Source organism: Pithys albifrons, chromosome 12 (assembly GCF_047495875.1).
Source record: "Pithys albifrons albifrons isolate INPA30051 chromosome 12, PitAlb_v1, whole genome shotgun sequence".
NCBI classification, from domain to species: Eukaryota; Metazoa; Chordata; class Aves; order Passeriformes; family Thamnophilidae; genus Pithys; species Pithys albifrons.
In genome coordinates this window covers 11,240,605-11,265,068 of record NC_092469.1, presented here as the reverse complement: position 1 = coordinate 11,265,068, position 24,464 = coordinate 11,240,605, and the positions used below count along the sequence as shown (strand labels likewise).

General features: G+C 39.0%; 1 long non-coding RNA gene across 1 annotated transcript; it reads right to left on the bottom strand.

The window, feature by feature from the left end:
• Positions 1 to 1,813: 1,813 nt before the first annotated feature.
• Positions 1,814 to 20,757, bottom strand: LOC139677660 (uncharacterized). Its single transcript, XR_011698897.1, has 3 exons — positions 20,673 to 20,757; positions 6,474 to 6,596; positions 1,814 to 2,406 (listed from the first exon to the last, which is right to left on the bottom strand). It is a non-coding gene; the product is annotated as an uncharacterized lncRNA (long non-coding RNA).
• Between the last annotated feature and the right edge of the window lie 3,707 nt (positions 20,758 to 24,464).

Here is a 24,464-nt window from a genome sequence, read left to right as displayed (position 1 = left end):
AAACACAGAGCGTGGGTTTTTTTCTAGCACTGATCGCAAACACTAGTTCAAGAAAACACCCAGAAGTAGTAAATATGCAAATTTGTTATGAAAGGAGAACCTACAAGTACCTGCTATGTTAGAGAATTTGTTTAAGGATATTTGATCCTCATGCTGAGTTTATCAGATTGTGGTTTAATTTGCACATTCAGGTTTATTTAGTTTAGTTTGGGTTTTTTGGGGGGTTTTGTTTGTTTGTTTTTTTAAAGGGGTTTTCCCTTTTAAAAATCTTTTCTTTCTTTTCTGCTCCAGTACTTGTACTGGAGGTATCTGCCAAGATACAAGTGTGTTTACAGTGTAATATAAATCTGGGTTGGAGAATACCAATTTCATATAAATTAGATGGCAAAGTACTGTTCCGCTATTTTGTTGTCTAAATTATATGGAAATTGGTCTTATGCAAGGAGTAAGTCCTCACAGAACAGGGCCCTTAGGCTTTTGGTTTAATTATCATAAGCTTCCATTTAATTAAACTTATTAAATGGTTTGGTGTAAAAGCAGACTATCATTTTGCAGAAGCTTTCTGGAAGAGAAAAATATTTATGCCCTAGCTGCTTGGGAATGAAACAGTGCTTTCCTTCAGAGATGTTTCCCTCAATATAAGAGTGAGGGTCACCTGGGCCATCTCCCAGGCACCTTCCAACTCTCTGTACCCAGAGGCATTTCAACCTGTTCCTTACTACAGAGCCAGTACGTTGTTTGTCCTTTCAGTTTACAGGCTAGAAATTATAGGACAGTGTTGGCACAAGAAGAAGTGGATGTAAATGAACCAAGAATGTCTGGATACTAAAAGAAAGCCCTAACCCATCAGGATAGGGAGCTTTTGGGATAGAACAAATTCCCAAACCATCCAACCAAAAAACCGCAACCCAAACCAAGCCCTTGTTTGCTTCCGACAGGTCAGCTTGACAGATCAGTTTGGGGCATTACGTAATACAGTGCCTGCATGAACTTGATATGGGACTTAATGATTGAGGAAGCCTCCAGTCTCCTGTTCATAGGCAATCCTTTTGTGAGGCTGTACTTTTCTGAAAATATGTAGCTAATGGGCTTCACCCCAAATGTGCTGATCACCTTCATATGCCACCACTGTCCATGGTATGCATCAGTTTAAGCAGGAGAGACCTTATCTGAGATGTAAATACTAGAAAAATCCTTGTTCTGATATATTTGACTCTCTATTCTATTAGAATCCTGGCTTTACTTATAAAGTCCATAACACAGACACGGGTATTACTGGCTTCTGGGAAATGTTACACTTCTTATTTAATTCAGTAAAACATAAAACTTTGTCTGGGTTGAAAAAATACACTTATTGATACTATTTCTCCAAATACACTGTTGTGGAATAGCACTATGTATTAATAGTTGTGGTACTGTGTACTGCCTCCTTTAAAAAGAATAATTGGAAGAATAATTAGCTGAACATGTGAATTGAGATGCTTCTTCAGGGGCACATGAGAAGCTGATTAATAAGAGGAAGGAGGACCACTGTGTGTCAGGGACCTAATAAATATATTTAAGGACAAATATGTAGAAAAAGAAAGTACACATTACTAATGTTGATAGAAAGCCTTAGCTGCCTAATGAATTTCAGAAATTGGTTGAGAATAGTTAATCTGTGTGATAACATGACCCTCAGGGTTAGTTAGAACTGTGAATTCTTATTCCCTTGGGGACTTAGCAAATTTCCAGAAATTCATTGCAAATTCTTACAAGGAGAAAGCATTCACAATTGGAAGATTTCATGCAGGTTTTGCTGCTGAATGCTCATGTTTCACAAACCCAAATACACTGAGATAATAGCAGAGAGTGGAACTTGATACTCTTAATTTAAATTTTCACTTTCTAATAAACAATGATGCATATCTGGATTTATTATGGGATCACATATAACTCTACTTGAAAGGAAGTGTTTTACCATAACAATACTTGATTCTTAGTTGCTCTTCTATGCTAAATTAAACTCTCTAAGCATATGCTGAAAAACAAACATATCAGTTGGTATTTACTTCATTGGATCAGGCATTTCTTACATACCCTTTAATGGGAAACTCACAGAAAACCCCACCTAACTGATATAGACTAGAGCTGTAAGGTGCTTAGTATTTGTAGTGTTATCAGTGTTTTGGGAATAATGCCAATGGGAAGGCAAAACACATTTTTGAGAGTTCAAAAGAAAATGTAGGCAGTGTAACATACTACTGACCCCAGCAGTGGTGTGATCATCAAGTTTCTTCTTCCTGAGCCAGCGGGCACCGGTGCTGCTGAGGGGGATGAAACATGTTCCTTTGTGAGCAGAGGAGGCTGGAAATGCCTTTTTTTTTTTTTTTTTTTTTTTGCTTGAGATGCTGTGTCCCAGCTGGCCTAGGAGAGAGGTGCAAAATGAAAAGGAAAATTCCTTTATGGAAGGCAGTTTTTACACCCCCATATAGGACTATTAGACTGGGATTTCCAAAAGAATTTAGGGCAGTTAGGCACCAAATCCCACTGAAAATTCCTCTGAAAAATCCCAGCTGTAGCAGTAGGTGACATGTTACAGCAGCAGGTTTTTCTTTTGAAGAACAGGATGGATTTCACTCTTCTTAATATGGATGTAAATGTGCATAAAGGGGAAAAAGAAAGGAAAGACTACAGTCAGCAGTACCATGAGTTAAAAGAATCTGTATGTTCTCATTTGTTTGGGGAATCTATAGATTCATTCATGCCCAACCTGTGCTTTTGTCCAGACTGTAATCCAGGGTTTGCATTCCTGCACAGCAGTAAAAGAGGTAAGTGAGATCAGAGGGCAATGATCCCAAAACTAAAAAGCAGACACACATTTTGTGCGTATATCTCTGACTGTATGTCTCTGACTCACACTCTAAAGTAAAGCAAGATTTGTTTGTAACAGTGACATGGATATAAACGGTATAGAAGATGTATTTTTCAGCTGATACTGTAAAAGGAAGAGCTCACCATATAGTTGTGCATAGGAGGTCCTGCTGAAAATACTTATATATAATTTAACAAAAAAGAAGCTTTTGTACTAAGAAATTATGGCTTAAAGCTTTCTTATTTGGGAAAATTCCAGCCTTTGTGTTCATATCCCAGTTATTACAGTAAAGACTTCCAAATGGGAGGTATTTTAGAAGAAAACAGTACCAGAGTGATAAGGGTACTGTGCTTATTTTTCTTCAAGCAGTGGTATGCTTTTAGTTTGAGAAGGAATTTTAAAAGGTTCTAGATGAGATGGTAAAAATCAAACATATTCTTATAATATTTATATAAAATATGTCAAGAAAAAGGAATAACAGGCGTTATTACAAAACATTGCCTGAGAAATAAGAACAATGGCAGGGCCAGATCTCCTTGACCACAGCTTGATAGAGCAAAAAATGTGTGAATATGTCTGCAGTACAAGACGATAAAAATTATTTCAGAAACACAAGGCTTTTGCTAAATATGAACCTCTCCTTTGTCATTCCATGTAACTGCCCATTAAACATGGCTTTTATTGGAGGATTTATGCATTAGAAGACTTGCATGGATTGCTATTGCTAAAATTATGCACACTGGCCAAACCAAGGTAATGTCTCTTGTCTCTGGACTTAGTATTTCCTACTATGGCATCTTTTCCTGCAGGATATTAACATACAGATAACATTAACAGAAAGAAAATTTATTAGCAATGACAGAAAGGCAAAGAAGATTGGTGAGTAAGATCCAAGGGTATGAGGGGAAAGATCAAAAAACATCACAGAGTCTATCATCAGTCTGTTCCTGGGTACCTAGGAGAGAAAGTGAAGCTTCAAAAAGATGAGAAGAAAGCTGATGATGGGTGACAGAAGCAGCTCCTCTCCAGGACAATGACAGAACAGTAATTATAGACAACGATGACATGTGATGGAGAGCTTTACCTTCCAACTTTACAGGAAACGATCTAGGCAAAACACATGTATCAACACACTCTGATGGGAGGGAAAGGGAAAGAAAGGAAAGGTGAAACACGTCCTCTGCCACAGCCCTATCACCATGCTTATGCTATCAGGAGTGAGGATAACGCAATGCAGGAGAAGCAAATAGATGTGTTCCTCTGCAGAAGACAAGGGGGCACTTCAGAGCTAAATGTGTGCTGGCTGGGCAGTCCCTGTGTCCTGGACAATGCTTGGGGCTGCGCCTGAAGGCCAAGCCTTCCTCTTATCATGAGACACTGGGAACCTGCAAGAATGGCAGATCAGCACTGATTTCTGCCAGCAATGATCTCAAAACGTATGTACTTATTTCAGTTTGTATTAAATATATTTACAGTCCTTCCTGTAGGCCAAAGACTACCAAGAGAGCATCAGAGGAAATGTTTGAGTCACAGACACCCCTCTAGAAACACGGACCAACAGTGTGGAAATCCAGCCGACAGCCCCTTCCCACAGCATCCTGCTCCGTGCACCCACAAGCCAGAGCAGCAGCAAAGCAGCACACGGAAGTACCACTTCAAGAAGGGGTTTTGGTATCCCACTTGAAATACATGGGCAGTGCATGGCTCTTGACTCACACATCCTGCTGCTCACACACTGCCCTGCCCAAGGTCAAGGGCATGTGGGTGCCCAGGTGGGAGCACCCTGTTGATGCCACTGTCTCTTGCCACATGGTGAGGAAGAGAATCAGGGCCCCTGTACAAGCATCAGTAACCCAAGAGCCCCATTGCCAGCTCTATCGAGAAAGTGCAGTGAATGTCCAAAAAGAAATGAATGCAGAAATTTTCCCTGTTTGCATGCACACACACGTGCTCGCTCTCACACACACAGATACTATAAGGCCCCATAAAAGATCAAAAGCAAATAAATGAAGCAAATTAATGAAAATGAAGGGAAAGACTGTAATCACACCCAACCATGCAAAAAAAAAAAAGCTCCAACCAAATTAGTATGTAATGCACTACTTCAGACAGATGTTTGAATAGGAACAAAAGGAAATAAGGAGGAAAACCATACAATGCTGGCTTGAGTACTTTGAAAAAAAATAAAGGATAATTTCCCATTTAGCCTGGAGCAGAAATAAGGCCACATTCTGATCCATTCTCCCCATTGCCTTCAACAAAATCACCGTCCAGCCTCTGCAATACCATCTGAGAAACATGTTTTCTGAACAAAAACGGGCAGGGCCATGTCTTGCAGAGCTGTGGGCTCCTGGGCATGGTTTAGCAGTTAACCCAGGCACAGGCTTCTGCTAGACTCTCACAGTACTTTTTTTTCTGCTCCTCTCTAACTATTATTGCCCACAATTTTTAACCATGAAAATCTCAAGTGATTTCTTTAATATGCAGAATCTGGGAACATTTGATTCCAGCTGTGATCATAAAGAGATAAACAAATTTCTGCTAGCATGAGAGCTGCAGTGGGTAACTTTAGGGAATGGCCATGGCAGCAATCATGGTACAGAGCACTGCATCTGCACCTGCACAGGCACAAATGTTGCCTTCCCAAAACTGTACAAGTTTCTTATTCTATGTATTTACTTGAAAAAGAATTGAATATCTCCCTGTTTGGAGGGAGAGGGTACACACAGTCACCAATGATTCCCAGCAGTTTCATATCTTCTGCAGTTTCTGGCATCAAAATAATCAGTTTTATTGCATTCATGTAACTGGTTTCAAATTTACTCCTTTACGACACACTGTATTGGATTTGGATTTATACTAGTAAATTGTAAATTCATCACTGTAATTTTACTATTTTAGAATCTCATTTTTAGATACTAGAAATCTATGATGTAAGATGTAATATATGCAGCAGATAAATAAAATGGTCTTCTTGATGGTGTCTGATACTGTTAGGAAACAGGAGGATTTTGGAGTGAAACCAGTTGTTGAAAACAAACCAAACCAATTTTCCAGAGAAGACTTACATTTTTGAAACTCCGCTGCCTTTCTTTACCTTGTAATAAAAATAGCCACATGACCCAGCTGTGCAGTGACTTGAATGTCCTCCTGTGATCTGGGTTGTCCCTTGATCTGTAGCATCTCCAGGTCTCTGCTGCACATGAATTTTCTATAGTAGACTACCGTTTATCTTTCCATACTGACTTGAACTCCTGTTTCCTCATGCAGAAAGGCTTTTCCATTAGCATAAGAGTCTGCATTACCCACCTTGTTGTTTCTTAGTTTAAGTTCTAGTGGGTTCTCTCCTCCACAGAGAAGCATTGTCCCAGCCATGCTGATGGCCAGCCTAAATTATTTACTGGTACCATGGAGGGCGCACTCTGGCTCAACAAGCCTCTCATCTCCCAGAGGGGCAGGGTCATTAGTGAACCTCAGAACACAGACTGTCATATTGTCTTTAACATGAGATCTTGGCCATCACAGTTCTCTCTACTGCTTTCTCAAGAGATCCAGGAGGTGCCAGGAAACACCAAAACCTGCCCATTTACTGCCTGTATACATCAAAGCCGAGACTTACCTTGCTGTTGGGCAGGAATGATGATTGGGTCTCTTCAAAAGGGGTTTCGAGACTGTATGAAGGATTTCTTGTCCAAACAGTAAAAGCAGTTCTTGACTCATCACACCAGACTGAGCAAAATGCCTTTTGGAAGCAAACAAAGAGGTTAAAGACTTTCCCATCCACTGCTTTGAATGTGTTTGCAATTAGCTCAGATGCAGGACTTCGTGTGCTGTCCTATCTGCACTTTGAATCTCTGAAGAATTGGTGAAGAAATTTACTCCCTGAGTGGCAAGATCATGAGTTTGCATACTGTGAAAGGCTAGAGTCCAGAAACAGAGCCACAAAGCTGAAACCTCATCCCTCCATATCTCAGTTACATCTGAGAGCTGGGAAAAGGGAGAATAGCTTATCAGTAATTTTATACTCTAGAAGTACAAGCCTAACTCCTCCATTGCCATGTATGAGAATTACTCATTACACTACCAAATCAACTAAGAGTATTATTCTGCTGTTGCTCTGTTATAAATGAGGCTGAGAGGCACCAGAGATCTGGAGCACTTGTGAGAGTCACAGTGACACCACTACAAATTGTCTTGTGTTTTAGTTATCAAGGAAGGCAAAGGAACTGGCCCTTGCCAAGTATGCTGCTGCTGCTGCAGCAAGAATGCTTGTGTTTCCAACCTGCCTTGTTTATAAAGTTATACATTTACTTTGGAAGTCAGTTGAGCTATCATAGATCTGAACTTCATGTAATTAGGAGAAAGCATCAGGTGATAAAAATGCAGAATATGTTCTAGCAAGTGAGGCCAGCAGGGTTTGATGGTCTCAACTGGAAGGAACAACATAGAACCAGAAGAAGTATATTAAACAATAAACTTCATAAAACACAGTTATCTGTGACACCCATCTTGATGGGCTTTAAAACAATATCATAATTTGTCTCTCCTGTCCTGCTTCCTTTTACTATCTGTCCAGATTCTTTCTCAACCATGCAAATACTCTTCTATGAGCTGGTAATCCTTACTTGGTCCCCAAAGAGATGACTCTGTAGTTTGGGTTTTTTATTAGTTTGGTTGTGGTTTTGTTTTTGTTTTAATTTTTTTTGTGTGGTGTCTCTAATGTCATTGGTTTTTTATTATCTTATTTTAAATAATATCTATTCCCTGATGCCAAAAGATAAACATGACAACTCACTCAAATCATTAAAGGCTTATTATTAAAAATTAAAATACTGAATATGTTAATTAAAATATTTAATATTTAATGCATTGTGTGCGTCCATTATTTTACACAATGCACCAGGATAATACTGAGATGCTCTTAAAGTGAATATACTCAGAGGCTCGGTTTTTGTTCTAATTGCAAGAGTATGGAATGGAAACTTAACAGAATAGCAGATAGAGAAATTAACTGAGAGAGAAAGATGCCCATGAACCTCCATTTATGCCCAAACTGTATATATTTTTTTAAAGTTGCATCAATTTTTTGGGGAAAAAATCTATTTGATGGAGTATATACATATTTGCTTGAGGCAACAACAAAGTATGGAATTATATTATACCAAAATATTTTTGTAATTGTCCCCAAAAATCAGTAATTTTCTGATTCTGTATTAGATCATAATATTATACTCCTTTTACCAGCTGAATATACATCTGGGGCCAAGCAGCCCTGAAAAAGTATTTATGCTAATTAAAAATAATTTCTTTGCAAAAGTTTTAGTCTTAGCAAACAATTTAAACTTAATGTGCACCTCTGAATTTACTTTTCTTCTTATGTCAAGAAAGTATTTGCAGCAACATTGTCATTAGGCAGTTATGTTTGTGATATTAGGTACATATGATGGCAATTAGAGGCAGAACCTCTGAAAATCCTGGTTGTATACTCAGGCATGGATATAGCTATTTTAAGCAGATTTATACTTAGGGCATCAAAGAATGTCACAAAGAGAAGAAAATATGGTAACTGTTGCTTTAAATTATAGCTATCATTACTTCAAAAGGATATTCAATCAGAAACCACTGCAGACTTAAACTATTTATGTCTTCTGACACTGAAAGGAAAGTAGGCAGTTTCAGCCTGTCATCTCTTAATTTTTTTTTTTTAATAAAAGTACTGTTTGGTCTAAGAAACAAGTTGTAAGTCCAGGAGGAATGAGTCAGAACAGGTCTCCTGCTTGTTTTTGACCTTTCCCTGTCTGTCAACCTCATTAAGTATTGCAGGTTCTTTCCTAGTTATTTTACAAAAGCTATTGGGAAAATGAAACAAACCTGTGCAATGGTACTGCTTTGGCTGCTTGGACATAATACTCAGCAGTGTTTGCCCAGCAAAACAGTTCATGTGCCAAGTAAAAACTAGAAGTTGTTTCAGGAGTTAGATAAAGTACAAAAAAAAGCTGCCATTTTTTTGTATACCTTCTACCCCTTCCTCTCCAGATGTACTCAGTGTACTGAGAAAACAGTGACAAAGAAGTGTATTAGAGTTAATTAAAAAAACCCAAAAGCACACACACACCTAAAAACTAGTGGAAAAGATGTCATGACAAGAGAGGGGTGACGAAGATGTGTCCTCCACGCAAAATACATTCCTTAAGTAAAATGAGCACCTCATATTCCCAGCTGCAGGGAAGAAGGCAGACAAAGAGGTCTGCAGTTAGAAGATGGGTTGGTACAGAGGGGAATTTCAGATAACTTTGTGGTCCAGGCTTTGGGAGACCAGCCAGTGGAGTCTGAGTAATTATGCAGGGCAGATGTAAGCAGCTCACAGTAAAACTCATGGGGGCTCCTGTGTTATGACAAAGCAATATGTAGTTTGAATTTCAACATGTTCATTACACAGATATAGGTACAGGAAGCAGGAGCAAAAGAGGCCAAATCAAGAATCAAACCTGTTTTGCGATTTCCAGAGAATGACACCATTTCTGAAGAACATTTCAATTTTGAACCACGCTGGCCAGAACCATAACAGTGACTGAGGACTTCTGTCAGGGTCTCTTCATTATGGACAGCAATGTACCCGTAAGCAGTAGAACCCCTCCACAATCTCACTGATTTCTCTGCTCCCAGTATAGCTTGTTTAAGATCCAGATACCTGGTGGAGTAGCACGAGCCAGGATCGCAGCTCAGTGCAGGGCAGAGGAGTGGCTCAAAACATAAAAAGGCAATTCCCAACACTGCCAACTTCAGGAATGTGCTGCAGTGTTCCACGGCAGCTGGTCTGTGGAATGTCCAGCTTCATGGACTGGGATTCCTAACACCACTCTCCACATCCAGGTGCTGAAACCACACTGGTTCTGCTTTGTGTTGTTCCTCTGTGCTCTACAGTGAGAGGGAAGTCAAAATCACACAGTTTCAGCACAGAACACAGGACCTGACATTTAGAAAAATGTCCAGTAAAAACAAGCAAAAGAACCAACCAAGCCACTTTTTCATTGCTTGCATTTTAGCTGTATTTCAAAACATGCAAGTAGCATTTCTCACAATTTGCTACTGTGATTTTTTTAAAAAACCCTTTTCTTGGTAGAATCTATTTGTGAAAAAACATTCAGAATTTTCACCTTCCCTTTCCAACTTTGCAGTATCAACCAATTAACAAGTAGTTTGTACTGTTTACAGATTTGTACCAATTATCACAATGAAAAAGCAAGTTAATAGACCCACATCTAAATAAATAAGCAGTCTCCTGTTGACATCTGTTCTCAGCAAAATTACTGACAGTAGTTTGTCTGGGCACAGAGTCCAGAAAAATTTTCCCCTAGCAAAATTCATGTGCTTTTCGGTCTGAAACATTGTCTCAGCTAGTTATTTTTTCCTGCAGGATCGAGAGTACAAAGACTAGGCAGCAAGAGCAAATATCTTGTCTCATGTGAAGCAAAAAAAAAAAACTACTAATAGCAAAATGTCTGAACTCTTAAAAAGGAACTCAAGACATAATGAAGAGACCAAAGATGCTACACAGAGGGAGTAGCTGACAAATAAGCACCTAAATGGCACTAAACCCAGAAAAATAGGATCAAAACCTTCTAAATGTTTAAATCCACAAGGCCACTGTGCTTTCCCAAGTATTTTCTCAATGTCTTAGGCTACCTCCCTGATGATAGCTGGTCTCACTGGAGACACAGATGGCACAAGGCTGTTGGACCCAAGCGCATAGTCCATGCACTGAGTGACAGAGAAGACGCTGCTGCCAGTCACAAATCTGTCTTTTCATTACAGGTAACTACTGCTTTAAGCAAATTGTTTCAGGGATTGGAATGTAGCAATAACTGATCTAATTAGTGTAGGCTGTAATTTAGAAGGGTTCATATGTCACATACATTATGACTCCTGGCTATTACCGAAGGACTCATTTGTAGTACTCGGAATTAATTTCTCTGCACACATATAACGTCACCCATGTAACTAGTAAGTAGCTTTAAGATGATCTGACATATTTAAAATGTCTGACTTTGAGCAGGGTTAAGTTGCCAGACAGTAATAAACAAATCAGCAAATTGTACAGATTTACTTCTTGCCAAGAGAAGGAAAAAATTTAATGGCTACTTGAGACTGAAATGGCAAGTAAACTCTGTGACAAAACTACAAAGGAAACCAATAAATCATGCCAGAGGAAATATATGCCATAATTAAAGACAAACATGTACAAACTTGGCAGAGACTTTGCATTTCTGGGTACAGTACCTGTTTACTTCATGGAACATGGAAAAAGTTTAATGGCTCCATAAGAGAAGTCAGTTATTTATTATTTCTGCTCTAAAAGCCCCCATGAGCCTTCCTTCAGGAGGAAAGCAAGCCTACACTTCAGGTGAGAAACCCAACCATGTAAAATACAGAACAAGACAAATGCATAAAAGTGGATAAGTAGGTTTCAGTACTACAATGATGAAGTAAAAAACAGGTTATAATTAAGTTTAATTTGGTAATCTAAAAAGGTTACCAATATAACCTCTATTATTTGTTTCCCTTCAGAGTTCTCTCACTGTGTATTTCATAGCTTTTTGTTTTATAGTCTAAAAAGTTCATTCCCACACAGATACTATGTACAGGTACATAGCGTCTAAATTAAAAAAAAATTCTTCTGGAGAGCACTTATTCATGTGCTTAACATTAAGCAGTCCTTAGAGCTCCTGCTGCACCTTCTTAAATCAATATTAAAGCCTGTGTTAATTTCGTTTGTTCATGATCCCCACTCAAAGGAAAAATGCTATCATGACATTAACATTAGTGACTTCTGTGACATTCTGTTCTAAACACACTGATCTCCAGACCTGATCTAAAATTAACTGAAATGGATTAATTCTTTACCTACTTTCATATGATTTGCACTGGACATGCCTTCTTTGTAGGAGTCATAACTCAAGTTATTTGTTTCTTACCTTCCTTTTGAAAGTTTGAATTTTACAAAATTCAGTTTATAAAGTAGAATAACAGAATTAGATTCTGTACACAGAATACAGCATTGCTCAATCTGAAATGTCAAGTTGTGTATGAAGCCAACAGGAATATGCTGCAGCATTTTTTCCATTGTAAAATGTTTCAGGGGCTTGAAGCATCCCTGGACTTAAATCAGAAACTTTAAAAATTATTTTTCAAAAAAAATTTCCCCTGGAAAGGTAAAGATCTAACTGGATGACTTCCATTACTTTCAAACACAGATGGGGGTTCAATAGCTCTTAAATGTTTTTTTAAAATCTCAGATATAAATTTAATTTTCAGATACAAATTAGATTCCCATTCTCTTACAAAAACTTCTCTAATGCTGTTACCTCTGGTATCCTTTTTGATTGTCTAGGTATCAAATATATTTCTAAGTGGGTACCAAAACAGCTAGAAAGACTGACTGCATTTAGTCTTTAATTAAATGCTGATGGATTTCCTTCAATAGCATTAAGCTCAGAAGTGAGAAAACATAATTAAATGATGTTCCTACGCAGGCAATGATCAGTATTCTTGCATGCAAGGTGTGGTAGCAGAGTAAGCTAAGGATTACTTCTCAGTTTTAGTATTCATATTAAAGTTCTCATAGCTGAGAAGCTCTATTTTGCATGCATGAAATATAAACCAGGCAATTGTCCTAAGGATGCAGTGGATTTATTAAAGTCCATTAATCTGATTAATAATTGGATTGCTGACAAGTTAAGTGTCTCAGTGCTGTTAAAACTAAGTATATTTTAAATGTATCTGACTTCCTCCCATTATCTGTCATCTCATTGAAGATGTGGGCAAATAAAAGGTTGTTGTCATAAGAGGTTGCTACCCTATGGAAGCCCAGATATCATTAACAAGCAGAGAAAACCCCCAACATGAAGAGCTGGTGGAATGTACAAAGTTTTCAAAGATACTGAGGAAAGGAACTGAATGACAGCAGAAAAGGAGGACTGTTAAGGTTAATCTTTAACACTCCTGTTCTAAATGGAAATATTTCCAATGCTAGTGAAGTCCTGCAATTTCCACGTGTATATCTAAAACATTCCTTTGTGTGGACATGTTCTACGTGATGTCTTGGCAGAAACCAAGAGACACAGACTCTGATCTTAGCTCCGCCACTGACCCGCCCCATGACCCCAGATAAATCATTCCATGTTCTGTTTCTCTTCTTACTTTTGCCTGTCTTGCTTCTTTAGAGTACAAGTTCTTCACATTAGGAGCCAACCTCTAGTTACCTTTTTGTCTGACATGTTGCAACCCCGATCTAAAATAGTCTCTAGGAACTTTTGAAAATAATAAAAATAGTGGGGAGGAGTGAATGGTCCTGATATTCCCAACCATTATTCCATCCCAGGAAATACACCAACATTGGCACAATTACACCTACAATACATCATAGTGCATGTAGCTATGAGCTAGGGGTTAGAGAAGCAGTCATGCCTTAGTGGGGGTACAGGTTATAAAATGGACCTTTGTAGTCTTTACTGCTCCCTGCTGGAAGTCTAATTAACATTGAATAATAAAGTTATATTTCCATATTGCAAGCATTGTATGAAGACCACAAATTCTAATAAACTGAAGAGCTAAAGGAGCCATTCTTTGTCCTTGACTCCTTTCCCCTGGCACTGTGCTAAATACAAAGGTAAAGAAAATGTGTACTCACACTAGAATAAGGCATAGCTGCAAGTTAGGACAGTTTTTAGAGGTGGCATCTGCTTGTTTGGAGGGGTTCAAATTCACACCTCAGCCACCACAGAAAAGCACTCAAACGATCAGTGTAATTTATCCAAGACTGGACATTCTTCTTCTTCCTCTTGAGGCTTTGTGTCATAGAGGATTGACCCTCCTCTGCTAGTTTGGGCCTCAGACTTGGGAGATTTAAATCCTTCTCTGACTTAGAATCTCCATTAAGCACACAGTCTCTTCATAAGGGCAAAACTCCAGCAAGGCTCTGTCTAGCACCTCCTAAATTTTCCTTACTCAGTGTGCTGTCTGCTGCAACTCCTACTCCAGATTACCTCAAAGCAGCTGACCTGGCTGCGTCCCTCTTACACCCTCATTTTACCAGGAAGACATGCTCAGACATGACCTTAGCAGTGGTGATACACAAGGAATAAGGTAAGAAAGCCAGTCCCACTCTCCAGCATGAAGATGGACAACCTGTGACACTTGAACTTCATGGCATTCCTCACTACCACCCCTGTCTTCACCAGTATTGCCATAGGCCTCCTTCAACACAAGTTTTGGTTCCCTGGGAACTTCAGCAGAGCTATGAAAGCTGCCCTAAGGATTTTAAATAAATTAATATATACTTTAAATCACTAGGACAGACTATTTATAAGATTTCTGTGTTACTTTTGAGACACATTAAAAAAGCAAAGGAAACTAGTGGCAGTTTTGGTAAACAGCCTTTACTAAAGAAACTGCTGTGGCCCCACTCAGAAATACTGAATAAGCCTTACTGTAAGACACAGGAAACTCACAGTTTTCAGCCTTTCCTGCCTTTACCCTTCCTCCTTTTCTTAAAGTAAGCTTGACCTAGTGTGACTCCGAGAAGTTACCTGCTGGGCACATCAGAAATATATCAGTAACTAGAGAATGAGGAATACATCTCAGACTATGGAATAGAAACCATAATGAAAGCTTTACCATTATGAATATTAATGTTGGTACTGTCTAAGTTAAGACAGTTACAGACTGGAAGTTTCAGCTGCTGCCCTTAGTTTGTGTAAGTAGGAATATCAGCAATTCATCCTGTGGAAAGCAGTACTTCAGCCGGTAGAATTGTAAGAGAAGAGCAAGAGAAATTGAGGCCTTTTGTCTCCAGTTACATGTCTAAGGGCTAGAAAAACCCTACTTCCTTTTTTTTCCCCATCTGTAAAAAGCAAATAAAATGAAACAGAAGGGAAAAAAAGCCTCACCAACAACATAGCAACATGACAGTGATGTGTATAATGATCTCTGGCAGCGTAAGATAAGATCACAGCCCTTGGGACTGTTGGAGCCTGGAGCTAACGGACCCCTGCTTTGGGGAAACACTAGAAGCGTACAGAAAAAAAGTTCAGTTCTCATATTAAAAAGAAAGGAGAGGTATGTTGCTAAATCTATTCCTTCTGAAGAAACCTTTGAAAATATAAATGTATGAAAACATCTTAGTCACTGCTGCATCCGTGAGTGAGAGATCCCCTCTGCTCTCACCAATAATACCAGGAAAGGCTGCTCTACTCCCAGTTTGCTCCAGGAACTATGCTGTGCTTAGTTAATTCCATCAGGTTTTTTTCTGTACAGGTCACCATGCAGATAACATTCTCCTGTTAAAGTCACTGTAATTGGTTTGGATTTTCTTAATGCAAACTTATGCATAAATTTTAAATCAAGCATAAAATGAAGGGGGTTCATCTAAATTACTACTTTCACTATCCTAGCCCCAAATCTCCCTCAGACCTTGCGAACAAGCCTGTCCTTTCATAGAGGTTGTTTGAAATCAACAATTTTGTTATTTGTAAGATAACTGAATGAAAAAAAAAATCTGTTCTGTTCCAAGAAACTTAAAGTCCACAAGCAGCTTTGCTGTTTCTATTGATTTTAGATGGAAGGTGTGAAATACTATGACTAAATGTCAGTACCTCTGAAAAATCAAGTTATTTATGGTTCTCTTTGGTTGGATTAGTTTCTCTAAATAATTCCTTGTTTATCTGTGTTAATGTTTGGACTAGTGCAGTGAGAGAGAACAAGATGGGAAAAACTTTCTTTTTTGGGGTGATATTTAAGACCATGACAAACTGTGCCCTGGCCTCTACTGAACACTGAGCTGTTATGGAAATCCAACTCTTTCCTTGGGTGATGAACAAAGAGAAGCCATGCTCCTGGTTAGCTGAAAAGAACAGAACAAAAAAAAAACCAACAGAGGGTTGGCAGACCCATGCATGTTTGAGCAGAGGAAAATACATGATAAACAAATGTTGAGTGGGTGGAAGGAGCAGGGAGCAGCAGTTCTGTGAATCACTTCCTCCCCCAAGGCCTTGCTGTCATTAGGAGTACAGGTGTGTGGTTTTAAAAACACATGTTGTCCATACTGATATTTTAACAAGCATTAGTCAAAGCAGTAGCAGTTCTAACAGGCATTTACTGGTCAAGATAAACCTTAAGCTCCCTGCTCTGGGTTGTCACAGTCAGCTAACATGTTAAAACTGTTGCTGCTTAGTCCAAGAAAGGATTTTAACGTGAGTTAAAAATAAAGTCCTTTTTGTACATGCATGACTTAAGAGAGAAGAGTCCAAATCCCTTCATCCAGCAAGAAAAATAGAAAGAAGAAGCAGAAAAAGAGGATTAGAAACAGCATATGTGCTCTATCCTCCCTGTTTATTTCCCAAGATTTTATTTCGCTTTGCTCCACTTATTGAGTGTGCCACTGGATATTGGCCCAATTGATTTCTGTATGACCTTTCAAATCAGGCCCATATACAGAATGGGGCCAAATCATGAATTTCTGGAGCCAAGTGCCCCCTGGTAAAAGAACAGGTGAATGTTTTACAAAGCAAACTCTTCTGAATATGGCAGTTAGCACCAACTCAAAACCTGTCATCTCTTTAAAAGCATTAGAAACAGAGAATGAGGCAGATGCTCTCACATCCATCCAGCTCTGCCACTGGGAATAGATCAGAAAAGCTCTCTGGTGTTTTCTGAGGTGTAAGATGAGGCAGAATTTGCCCCAAAAGCATAAAAGCAAAGTTTACGTCCATTGCCATGCAACTGTATTACACTAATACTGAATTTAGAGCTCAGTGTCTGGTACTAATCACTCATTCTGAGTCAATTTGAACGTAACTCTCTCTAGAGGCAGCAGAAGTCTAAACTGAAACACTGTAGGAAATAAAATGTCATTTAACTGGAGAAAGGAAAGAGCCTAGTGAAAGTAAGAGAGTTTGAGGGGCACTCCTTTCTGCTGTTATTTGTCATATATGACACAGGAATGTTGACATCATCCTCTGATAAATGACACTGGCACCTGCATCAGAGAGATATTCTTCAGCAAAATAGAAGTCTGAAAATCCAGCAGCAGGGCACTACTAGTAGGTTCCAGGAGCTTGCAAGAAAGGAAAGATAGATGATGGTAATTTTCTTCCAAAGAGAAACATAAGACTTTTTAAGAACCATTCCCGTTAGCTTCCCCTTCTGCTCCCTCTGGGCTTTGGGAAATGGTTCTGTTTTCTAAATCTAATAGTATCTTAGACATGAGCTATACGTTATCCAAGAGCTAACTTGTGGCACTCATGACACCACCCAGTCCAGGGCGATAAGCATCAGTGGAAAGCTCCAGAAGGCATTCCCATGACAAGGAGCTTCAAAGGGGTCAGATTGGCCTTCTCTTGTCTTAGGCCAGTTAGAGATGTCAATGAACAGACTATTCTAGCAGTAATCCTTCCAAATTTAACCTTTGCATCCACAACCTGTAATGCAGAGATTTTTTCCTCTCAGAAAGAGGAGGAATACACATCTCCATCCCACTCCTGTATGCTGTACAGCTGCAGGGTGGGTTTGTGGCAGAGGAATTCTCTTGGGAAACTTCTGCACAGCCACACAAAGGTAACTAAAGAAGTCTTTTTGTCACATCATCTTGAGACACATACATCACCAGTTTTCCGTGTTGAAAAGCTGAAGACCAGTGGATTAACTGTAATTGTGAGGAAAAGTCCTGATACTCTTAAAATTGAAAAGCAAATAGATGTGTTTTCTCTGTCAGATTTTCCATTTGGTTGGTTCATGGAATTTATATGCAGCTTGATTTTTCTTCTAATTGTATGATTTATTAATGCCAGAAAAGAAGGCAAAAAAAAATCTATTTGATTTGGAACAGCAGGTTTGGAAGGCAAGCATACAAGCTTCGTGACCAAGGTATCCTGGTTCATTATCAGGAAATCTGTGTTACATGCCAAGGACCTGCCCAGCTACTGGCCAGTCCCACTTTGTTCTAACTTGATAACTACTGTCCAGTCTATTTACCACTTGCCATCTCTAGGGATCACCACGCAGTGATATGGACTAATAGCCCAGCAATATGCCAAGACATATCCTTTTCATCCCACACAGCCAGCACTGTCTTCCAGACCTCTGAGTGCATGAGGGGGGCTAGAACCTGGATGAAGAACAGCTGGCTTAAAACACAACCTGACAAGCCAATTCTCTCTGAAAGGAGAAAACACTGGAAGAATGAGGCAGTACATGGGCTAACCTTCATTTGCAAGACTCATTCTCCAGGACTGTTAAAATATTATGCTGCTTTTGGCTCTTACTGAATCCATCTTTGGTACTGAGCACTGGAGCAGAAGCAATCCCTTCACTCTTGATTCTCCTTCTGGGATAACAACCCCACATTCATGTCTTCAGTATTGTCAGGTTGGATTGTCATAACCTGGTCTGTGCAACAGATTCTCCAGGAAAATACACTTTCATCTTCTAATCTGGAAAGCAAAAGAGAGCATATCATACCAATCTGCTCTTCAGACTGCTTTGGACTAGACACTTGTTAATTAAGCTGCAGGCTTGTGACTGGTGAGTCCCAGCCAGCTGGCCTGGTTGTCTTCCTCCTCAGAAAGCCCAAGACTTTCTGCATCATAGTGAAAGGTGAATGGTAATCCCAGATGCTGATCCCTTGACTTGATCGGGTCAGGTCAGCCCCATTTGAAAAGGCTGCTTTTGCAAAAGGCAAGTCATTTTACCACATCATGGTGCACATGTTATGGCTATGGTCATCACAAAACACAGAGATGCAAGTTTCATACTCAAGCAAATACCAAAATTTAAGTGCTTAGGTTTGGCTGAACAACTTTCAGCAGTGTGTTCTTAAGAAGAAAACAGTAACTTCAGGGACTGACAGAGAATGTGAATTCTTACAACGGTGGGAAAGGCAGGAGATTATTTTTTATTGTATACATTTTCTTCAATAAAATATGGACATTTATTATCCTTATAGTCTTGATACTCCTAAGATCTTTCCTGTAGCAAACTATTACTTGATTAGTTTATAATGTTTAGAGCACAGCAATGATGACATGATTTTTTTGTAATGAAGATAAATATTGTCTCAGAATGTCAGAAGGCACCACATCACCCCTTAAGTGTAATGATTTCAAAATACCCTAAAGAAAAGTCTTCTGGACTGGTTGCAGGAAGATACACATATGCACACACGTCTGATTTTGATTAAAATACAAGTTACTGAAAGGTTCAGTTCAGTCCAAGACTACAATCAACTGTTCAGCTCCATATATTTCAACACAGAGTAAGGGAAAAAAAGCCCTCCTAGGACTCTCCATATTCCCCATGCATTGTCCAGACAATGATCTAATAACAGCAGTGACTTTGGGGGATATTTGTTTATCTGCTCTAAGCCCAGTTAAGTAACACAGAGGTAACATGGTGTTCACTGATGTTCTGTTGGACCAAGACATGTTGTGCTTGTAACTTTATCCTAAAGGAGGCCATTCATAGCAGGCATTCAGGAATGCTGCAGAAGTGGTAATTTGAAGATGGTTGCAAACACATTTGTGGATGTAAATGAGGTACACACAAGTCTTCATATCTTATCTCAATAAATCCAAGTATAAAATGGAAGGGCTGGAGAGCTGAGGGTTTCTCCCAGAGTGGTGATGCTAGACTGATTCTTCATTCAGGCAATGGGGGGTTTCTCTTGATAGTTTTGATTATTGCACTCCTGGTATCAATCGGAAGTGCAGAATCAGACCCTTAGCACTGGCAAAACTCTATGCTCAATCTTCACTGACCTCTCATTTGAAAGTGTGCTTAGACACAAATGTAAAACACAGAAGGTTAAGGAGATGAGGGCTAGAAGGAGGAAAGCTGAAGGAAAATATGTTATAAATATGAACTAGCTCATATAAAAAAGATTAAGTATAAAAGACAGCTTTCTTGTAATGTCCAGCTGTTTCTCCTAAATATTTCTAGCAAACCAACATATCTATAGTTTCAGAAATGTACCAAGAGGGAATACCAGTACTTCACTTAAAAAACACTCTGTAGCATTGCTAGTGGTTTTGAAGCTGTAGTGCTGAGATCTGCCAGGATAGGACAAGAGTTAGTTCAATAGTACTAAGTAGGTCTCCTACTGCTTTACTGTGGATTGATCCATTTTCACCCTTTCTTGCCTTTCTGCAGTCACATACAGATGTAAAACAGATTAAGGCTTTGTGGAAATAAAATAAAATAAAAAAAATTAAAAGAAAAAGACATCTAGGACTTTTTAAACTTCCCCTGCAATAAAGTGCAGGTAGAGGTGAATAAAGCCCCACAAAAGACAGTAACAAAATGACAAAGATCCTGACTGGTAGTTTGTTGAGATGACAACTCAGTGAGTTTTCAGACATCTCTGGCATGAAGACTATTTTTGCCTTTCCTCAAGTTAAAACATATGTACGATCAAGACGGCTGCCTGCCTATCTGGTAAAGCTTGTTTCTCCCTATTACATCTCTCCAACAGAGCCCTACCTGACTGGAAAATAAGCCTTCTGCTTTTTAAAGTACTTTAGAACAACAGTTTGACAATGCTTGAAAGAAAACCAAAGCAAAATAACAAACCATTATCAATATATTATTTATGCAGGATCCAAAAGCTGAGAAACATCACTAACAAGTCACTTAAATTTTCAGTCACAGATCTCAAGTATGGAAAAGCATCATTATAAATACCTGGCTGCTGGGAAAACAGCACAGTAGAATAACTGCATGGTCTCAACGAGAAGGGTTTGATTGCTGTCTATGCAGCACTTCTTACCAGTGCAAAACGAAAGCAAGAGGCTTTCACTCTGTGTTGGCAGCATTTTATACTCTGTTTCTTTTGGTGCAGAGCTCTGCACAAGCTCCAGACAGCAGAGGACTGATCTCTGGGCTCCAGCTCCCCGCTCAGTCCCTGACCTCTGGCACCAGGACTTTTGCCTCCCAGCTCAGAGTGCTGTTGACTGGACCTTGCTGCACACGCAGCATCTAAGCTCTGGAATGCCTCAGATTTAACTTCAGACACAATAAAGATTACAAATTATAGAGCACAGTGGGGAAAAAAAGAGATGGCTTGCCCACTCTGACTATCCATCACTGTTTCCCATGCATCTGGACAAAAGCAAAGCAAAGCTTTCTCAACAGCCCAAAGACAAAAATAAGTTTTATATATTTTTAAATGCTATGCTTTTCTACTCTTAGGCTAATAAAAATCAGAAAACAGAGAAGGCATTGATTTTATACTTTTCGAAGTCACTAGTATAAGAGGACCTCTTCAATTTATATTTTCAAATTATAAAATATTGAAGTAAAGTAGTTAACATGTTTTTCAGCTCAGAGTGCTTAAAAACAAAGCCTGTCCATTATATGCAAATTTCACTATCTCTTTTTTATCTCCAGTAAGTTTAGGCACAAAACAACAAACAAGCTGCTGCAAAGTCATATGACAAATGAGAATCAGTGAGGTATATATTTGGTTTGAGGTTTAAAATGTGAAACTGACTGAAAACCTGATGGCTTTGAATTATGAGAATACTCACACTGAACCTGATCCTGTCGGATGATTTCAAGCTCTTGGAGATGCCAAACAGAATTTAAAGTGAACAATTTTGTCATGATAATGCCAAAAGTCAAAAGAATATTAAATATTCCTAGTAGTTCTGGTTTGTATCTTCTTGGCCAACTCCAGGATTTTGTCTAAGACTGTTGACTGCTGAAGGCACAACTGTCATTAGCCTGAGATAAAAGATCTTAAAGTGAGGCTGTAGATAGGGCAAGCTACAGATACATATGTCTAGGAGTTTATTATCATTAAATTTGAGAAAAGCCCTGAATACATACACAGATACACACAAACACTCAGGCACAAACCCATGCATTTTAGAACAAGGCTTCCCTGACAGCATTTGTTGTACTTTGATGTCAGTCTAAGGAAATATGTTGGCAGCTCCTCCACACAAAAATCTATTTTCCACAAACAGCATATTCTGCCAGTATAAAATTCATCATCTCGCCATACAAAGGACACAGGGCCAAGGGCCTTGAGTGACACACCAAAAACCTCAAAACACATGTCTGAGCTGCCACATGACTTGTATAACACTATTCACATAAAGAATGAAACTGGAGCTCTGTAAACTGCATCTTCGTAATATTTTGCAACTTCCTGTAAACTCATTTCAGGGAAACAATAACAGATACTAAAAGTGGTTTGGCTACTGCAATGATAGGGACCAGATAATTTTTTTTCTTTTAAAAAAAGGTAAGAGGATGAGGGTGAATGAAAGGGAAGTTGGTCCTGCTGTTCCATCAACCCTACATACCTGAGCTGTGCATCTTGGTAAGGAAAAAGGTCATATGTCATCTGCTATTCAGTGAAAATAAGGTATTGCTGAAGTCATATAATTGGTGACTTGAGGCCACAGGTTATCTCTGAAATGGAGATAATTCCAAAGGAATTATTTCAATTATATAAGGAAAATGGGCCATCATTGAGCAATATCTTAATAAAGGCCAGGGGAGGAGGCTGGGGGGGCGCGGGGGGGAGGAGAAGGCCTTCATGGAACACTGATTTAGTTAGTTCTTCAGGATTCAGATGGAAAGATAAATCTCATACCTGAGCCAAATGGATTTGTGAATGAGATAAGAATTATCAACATCATCTATTCTAAATTTCTTCTATCTTTATTCCACTTTTAATGCAGGGAGAAAAATTTAGAAAGTGTTCATTAATAAGTGCTGAGATGCTTTGCTTTATCATTTGTATTGATGGGTATTTCCTGAAAAGGCAGCAATTTCTGCAGGCACTATTGTCCTGCAAATAAACCAAAACCATCCCAAAACTCAGAACCTAAAAACTACAGAAAAGGAGAATTCAGCTCTGTTTTCAAGTCTCAGTTTAATAAATCTTTTTGGTGGTTTTATGACTAATGTAAGACTGAAAGTAGGCAAATTCCATCTGTGGTTCATCTGAGCAGGAGCAAACACACAGGAACAATAACATTTCATGAAAAAAGTGCTGGGCAATTTAACATGAGTTCTATGATATTTTAACAGCAGGAAGTATATTTGTGAAAATGTCCTTTTTCCTTAATTAGAAAAATCTGTATATTTGGAATAAGAAGAATATTTATCTTTTAAAAAATAGTGTGAGAGATTTGTACAGAGTACTTCTGGCTCTCTAACACATCACTCCTTCACCTCCTAGCAAAAAGGAATGTGTTTATGCATTGGATGAGCAGCCTCCTTGCACAATAATTGTGCCTCCTTGTCCAAGGCCAGGTTATCTTGGCACATGTGTATGCAGGAGGGTTACTCAGCCCAGGTCTTACCCCTCACTGTGCTCCTGTTGGTCAGCCTCATACCTGACTTGTATATCCACACAATGAGGAACCTGCAGCGTCCTGCTTATATTAATTTGTCTCAGAAATTATTATTACACCGCTGGGGACTTTGGGCAGTACTTTGCTTAAGGGGGATTTATTGTCCTTGCAACAGCCAACTCCATGTCTGCTTCCTGAGAAACTCTGTTAGTGGGAGCTGCAGCAATTCCTGTGACAGTATTTCAGGGGTAAATTCTTTTTTGATGCTGTCAGAAAATCCTTGCCAAGCTGATGCTACATATTAAAGGGTTCACAATAACACGAGGTAGAAATTAAATTGAACAGGATATTAATACCTTGTAGTTGAGGAAATGATAGTTCCTTTTCATATTACTTTTTGCTTTGTGAATTAGCCAAAACCTGCAGCACTGAACAAACTGAACCAGATCTTCAGGTTCTCCACAAAGCAGGAGCAGTCGTACTGTCACCAGTACGTGGTGACAGTAACCACTGCCAATGCCTCCCCCACTAGAAACTCTCTTCAGAAACCTAATAAGTTTGAAACAGTCAGGTCTACTCATTCCTCATCCCCTCCATATCTTCTGTCTATCCTATTATTTTCTAAAGCAGCAACTATTAGCTTCTGATGATCTCATCCCAACAGCACACAGACATGAAGAAAAGGGTTAAAACATGAACATTCACTGTGGAATTTCATTCTGTTTCTGCTCTTCACTGAGATCTTTTATTTTCCCACTTTCTTTCACTGCTGCAGAGAGTATTCAAGTACATAGATCCAAAAAACATGAATAAGCACTATCTAGGCTAAGACTGTTGGCAAGACAGAGCCACACCTTCGATATCTCTTGTATTTTGAAGGGAGCCAGACTGAAACACATGGGGATGTTAAACACGACAAACTTAGTGTCAGCATTATTTCTGAAAAGAGTAAAAGTGTTGCACGACATACTCTGGTGGCTTGAGGACACTTTGCTTCCACACAAAACTTCTACTGACCCACTGTGAGTTAATAATGCGTCACACTCTGGAGTGTGAACTGGCTATTGCACTGACTGACAAGACTTGTGTATTGAGGTTCACATAGGGTAAAACACGTTACCGCCTTTCAAAAAATTATCTATCCCTTTACTAAGCTGAGTATTGAGAAACTACCTCTGCCAAGGTAAGAAATACGATTTTCACAGCTGCTGAAATTGTCTCTTTACCTGCAAAGACAAGCACATTGACTA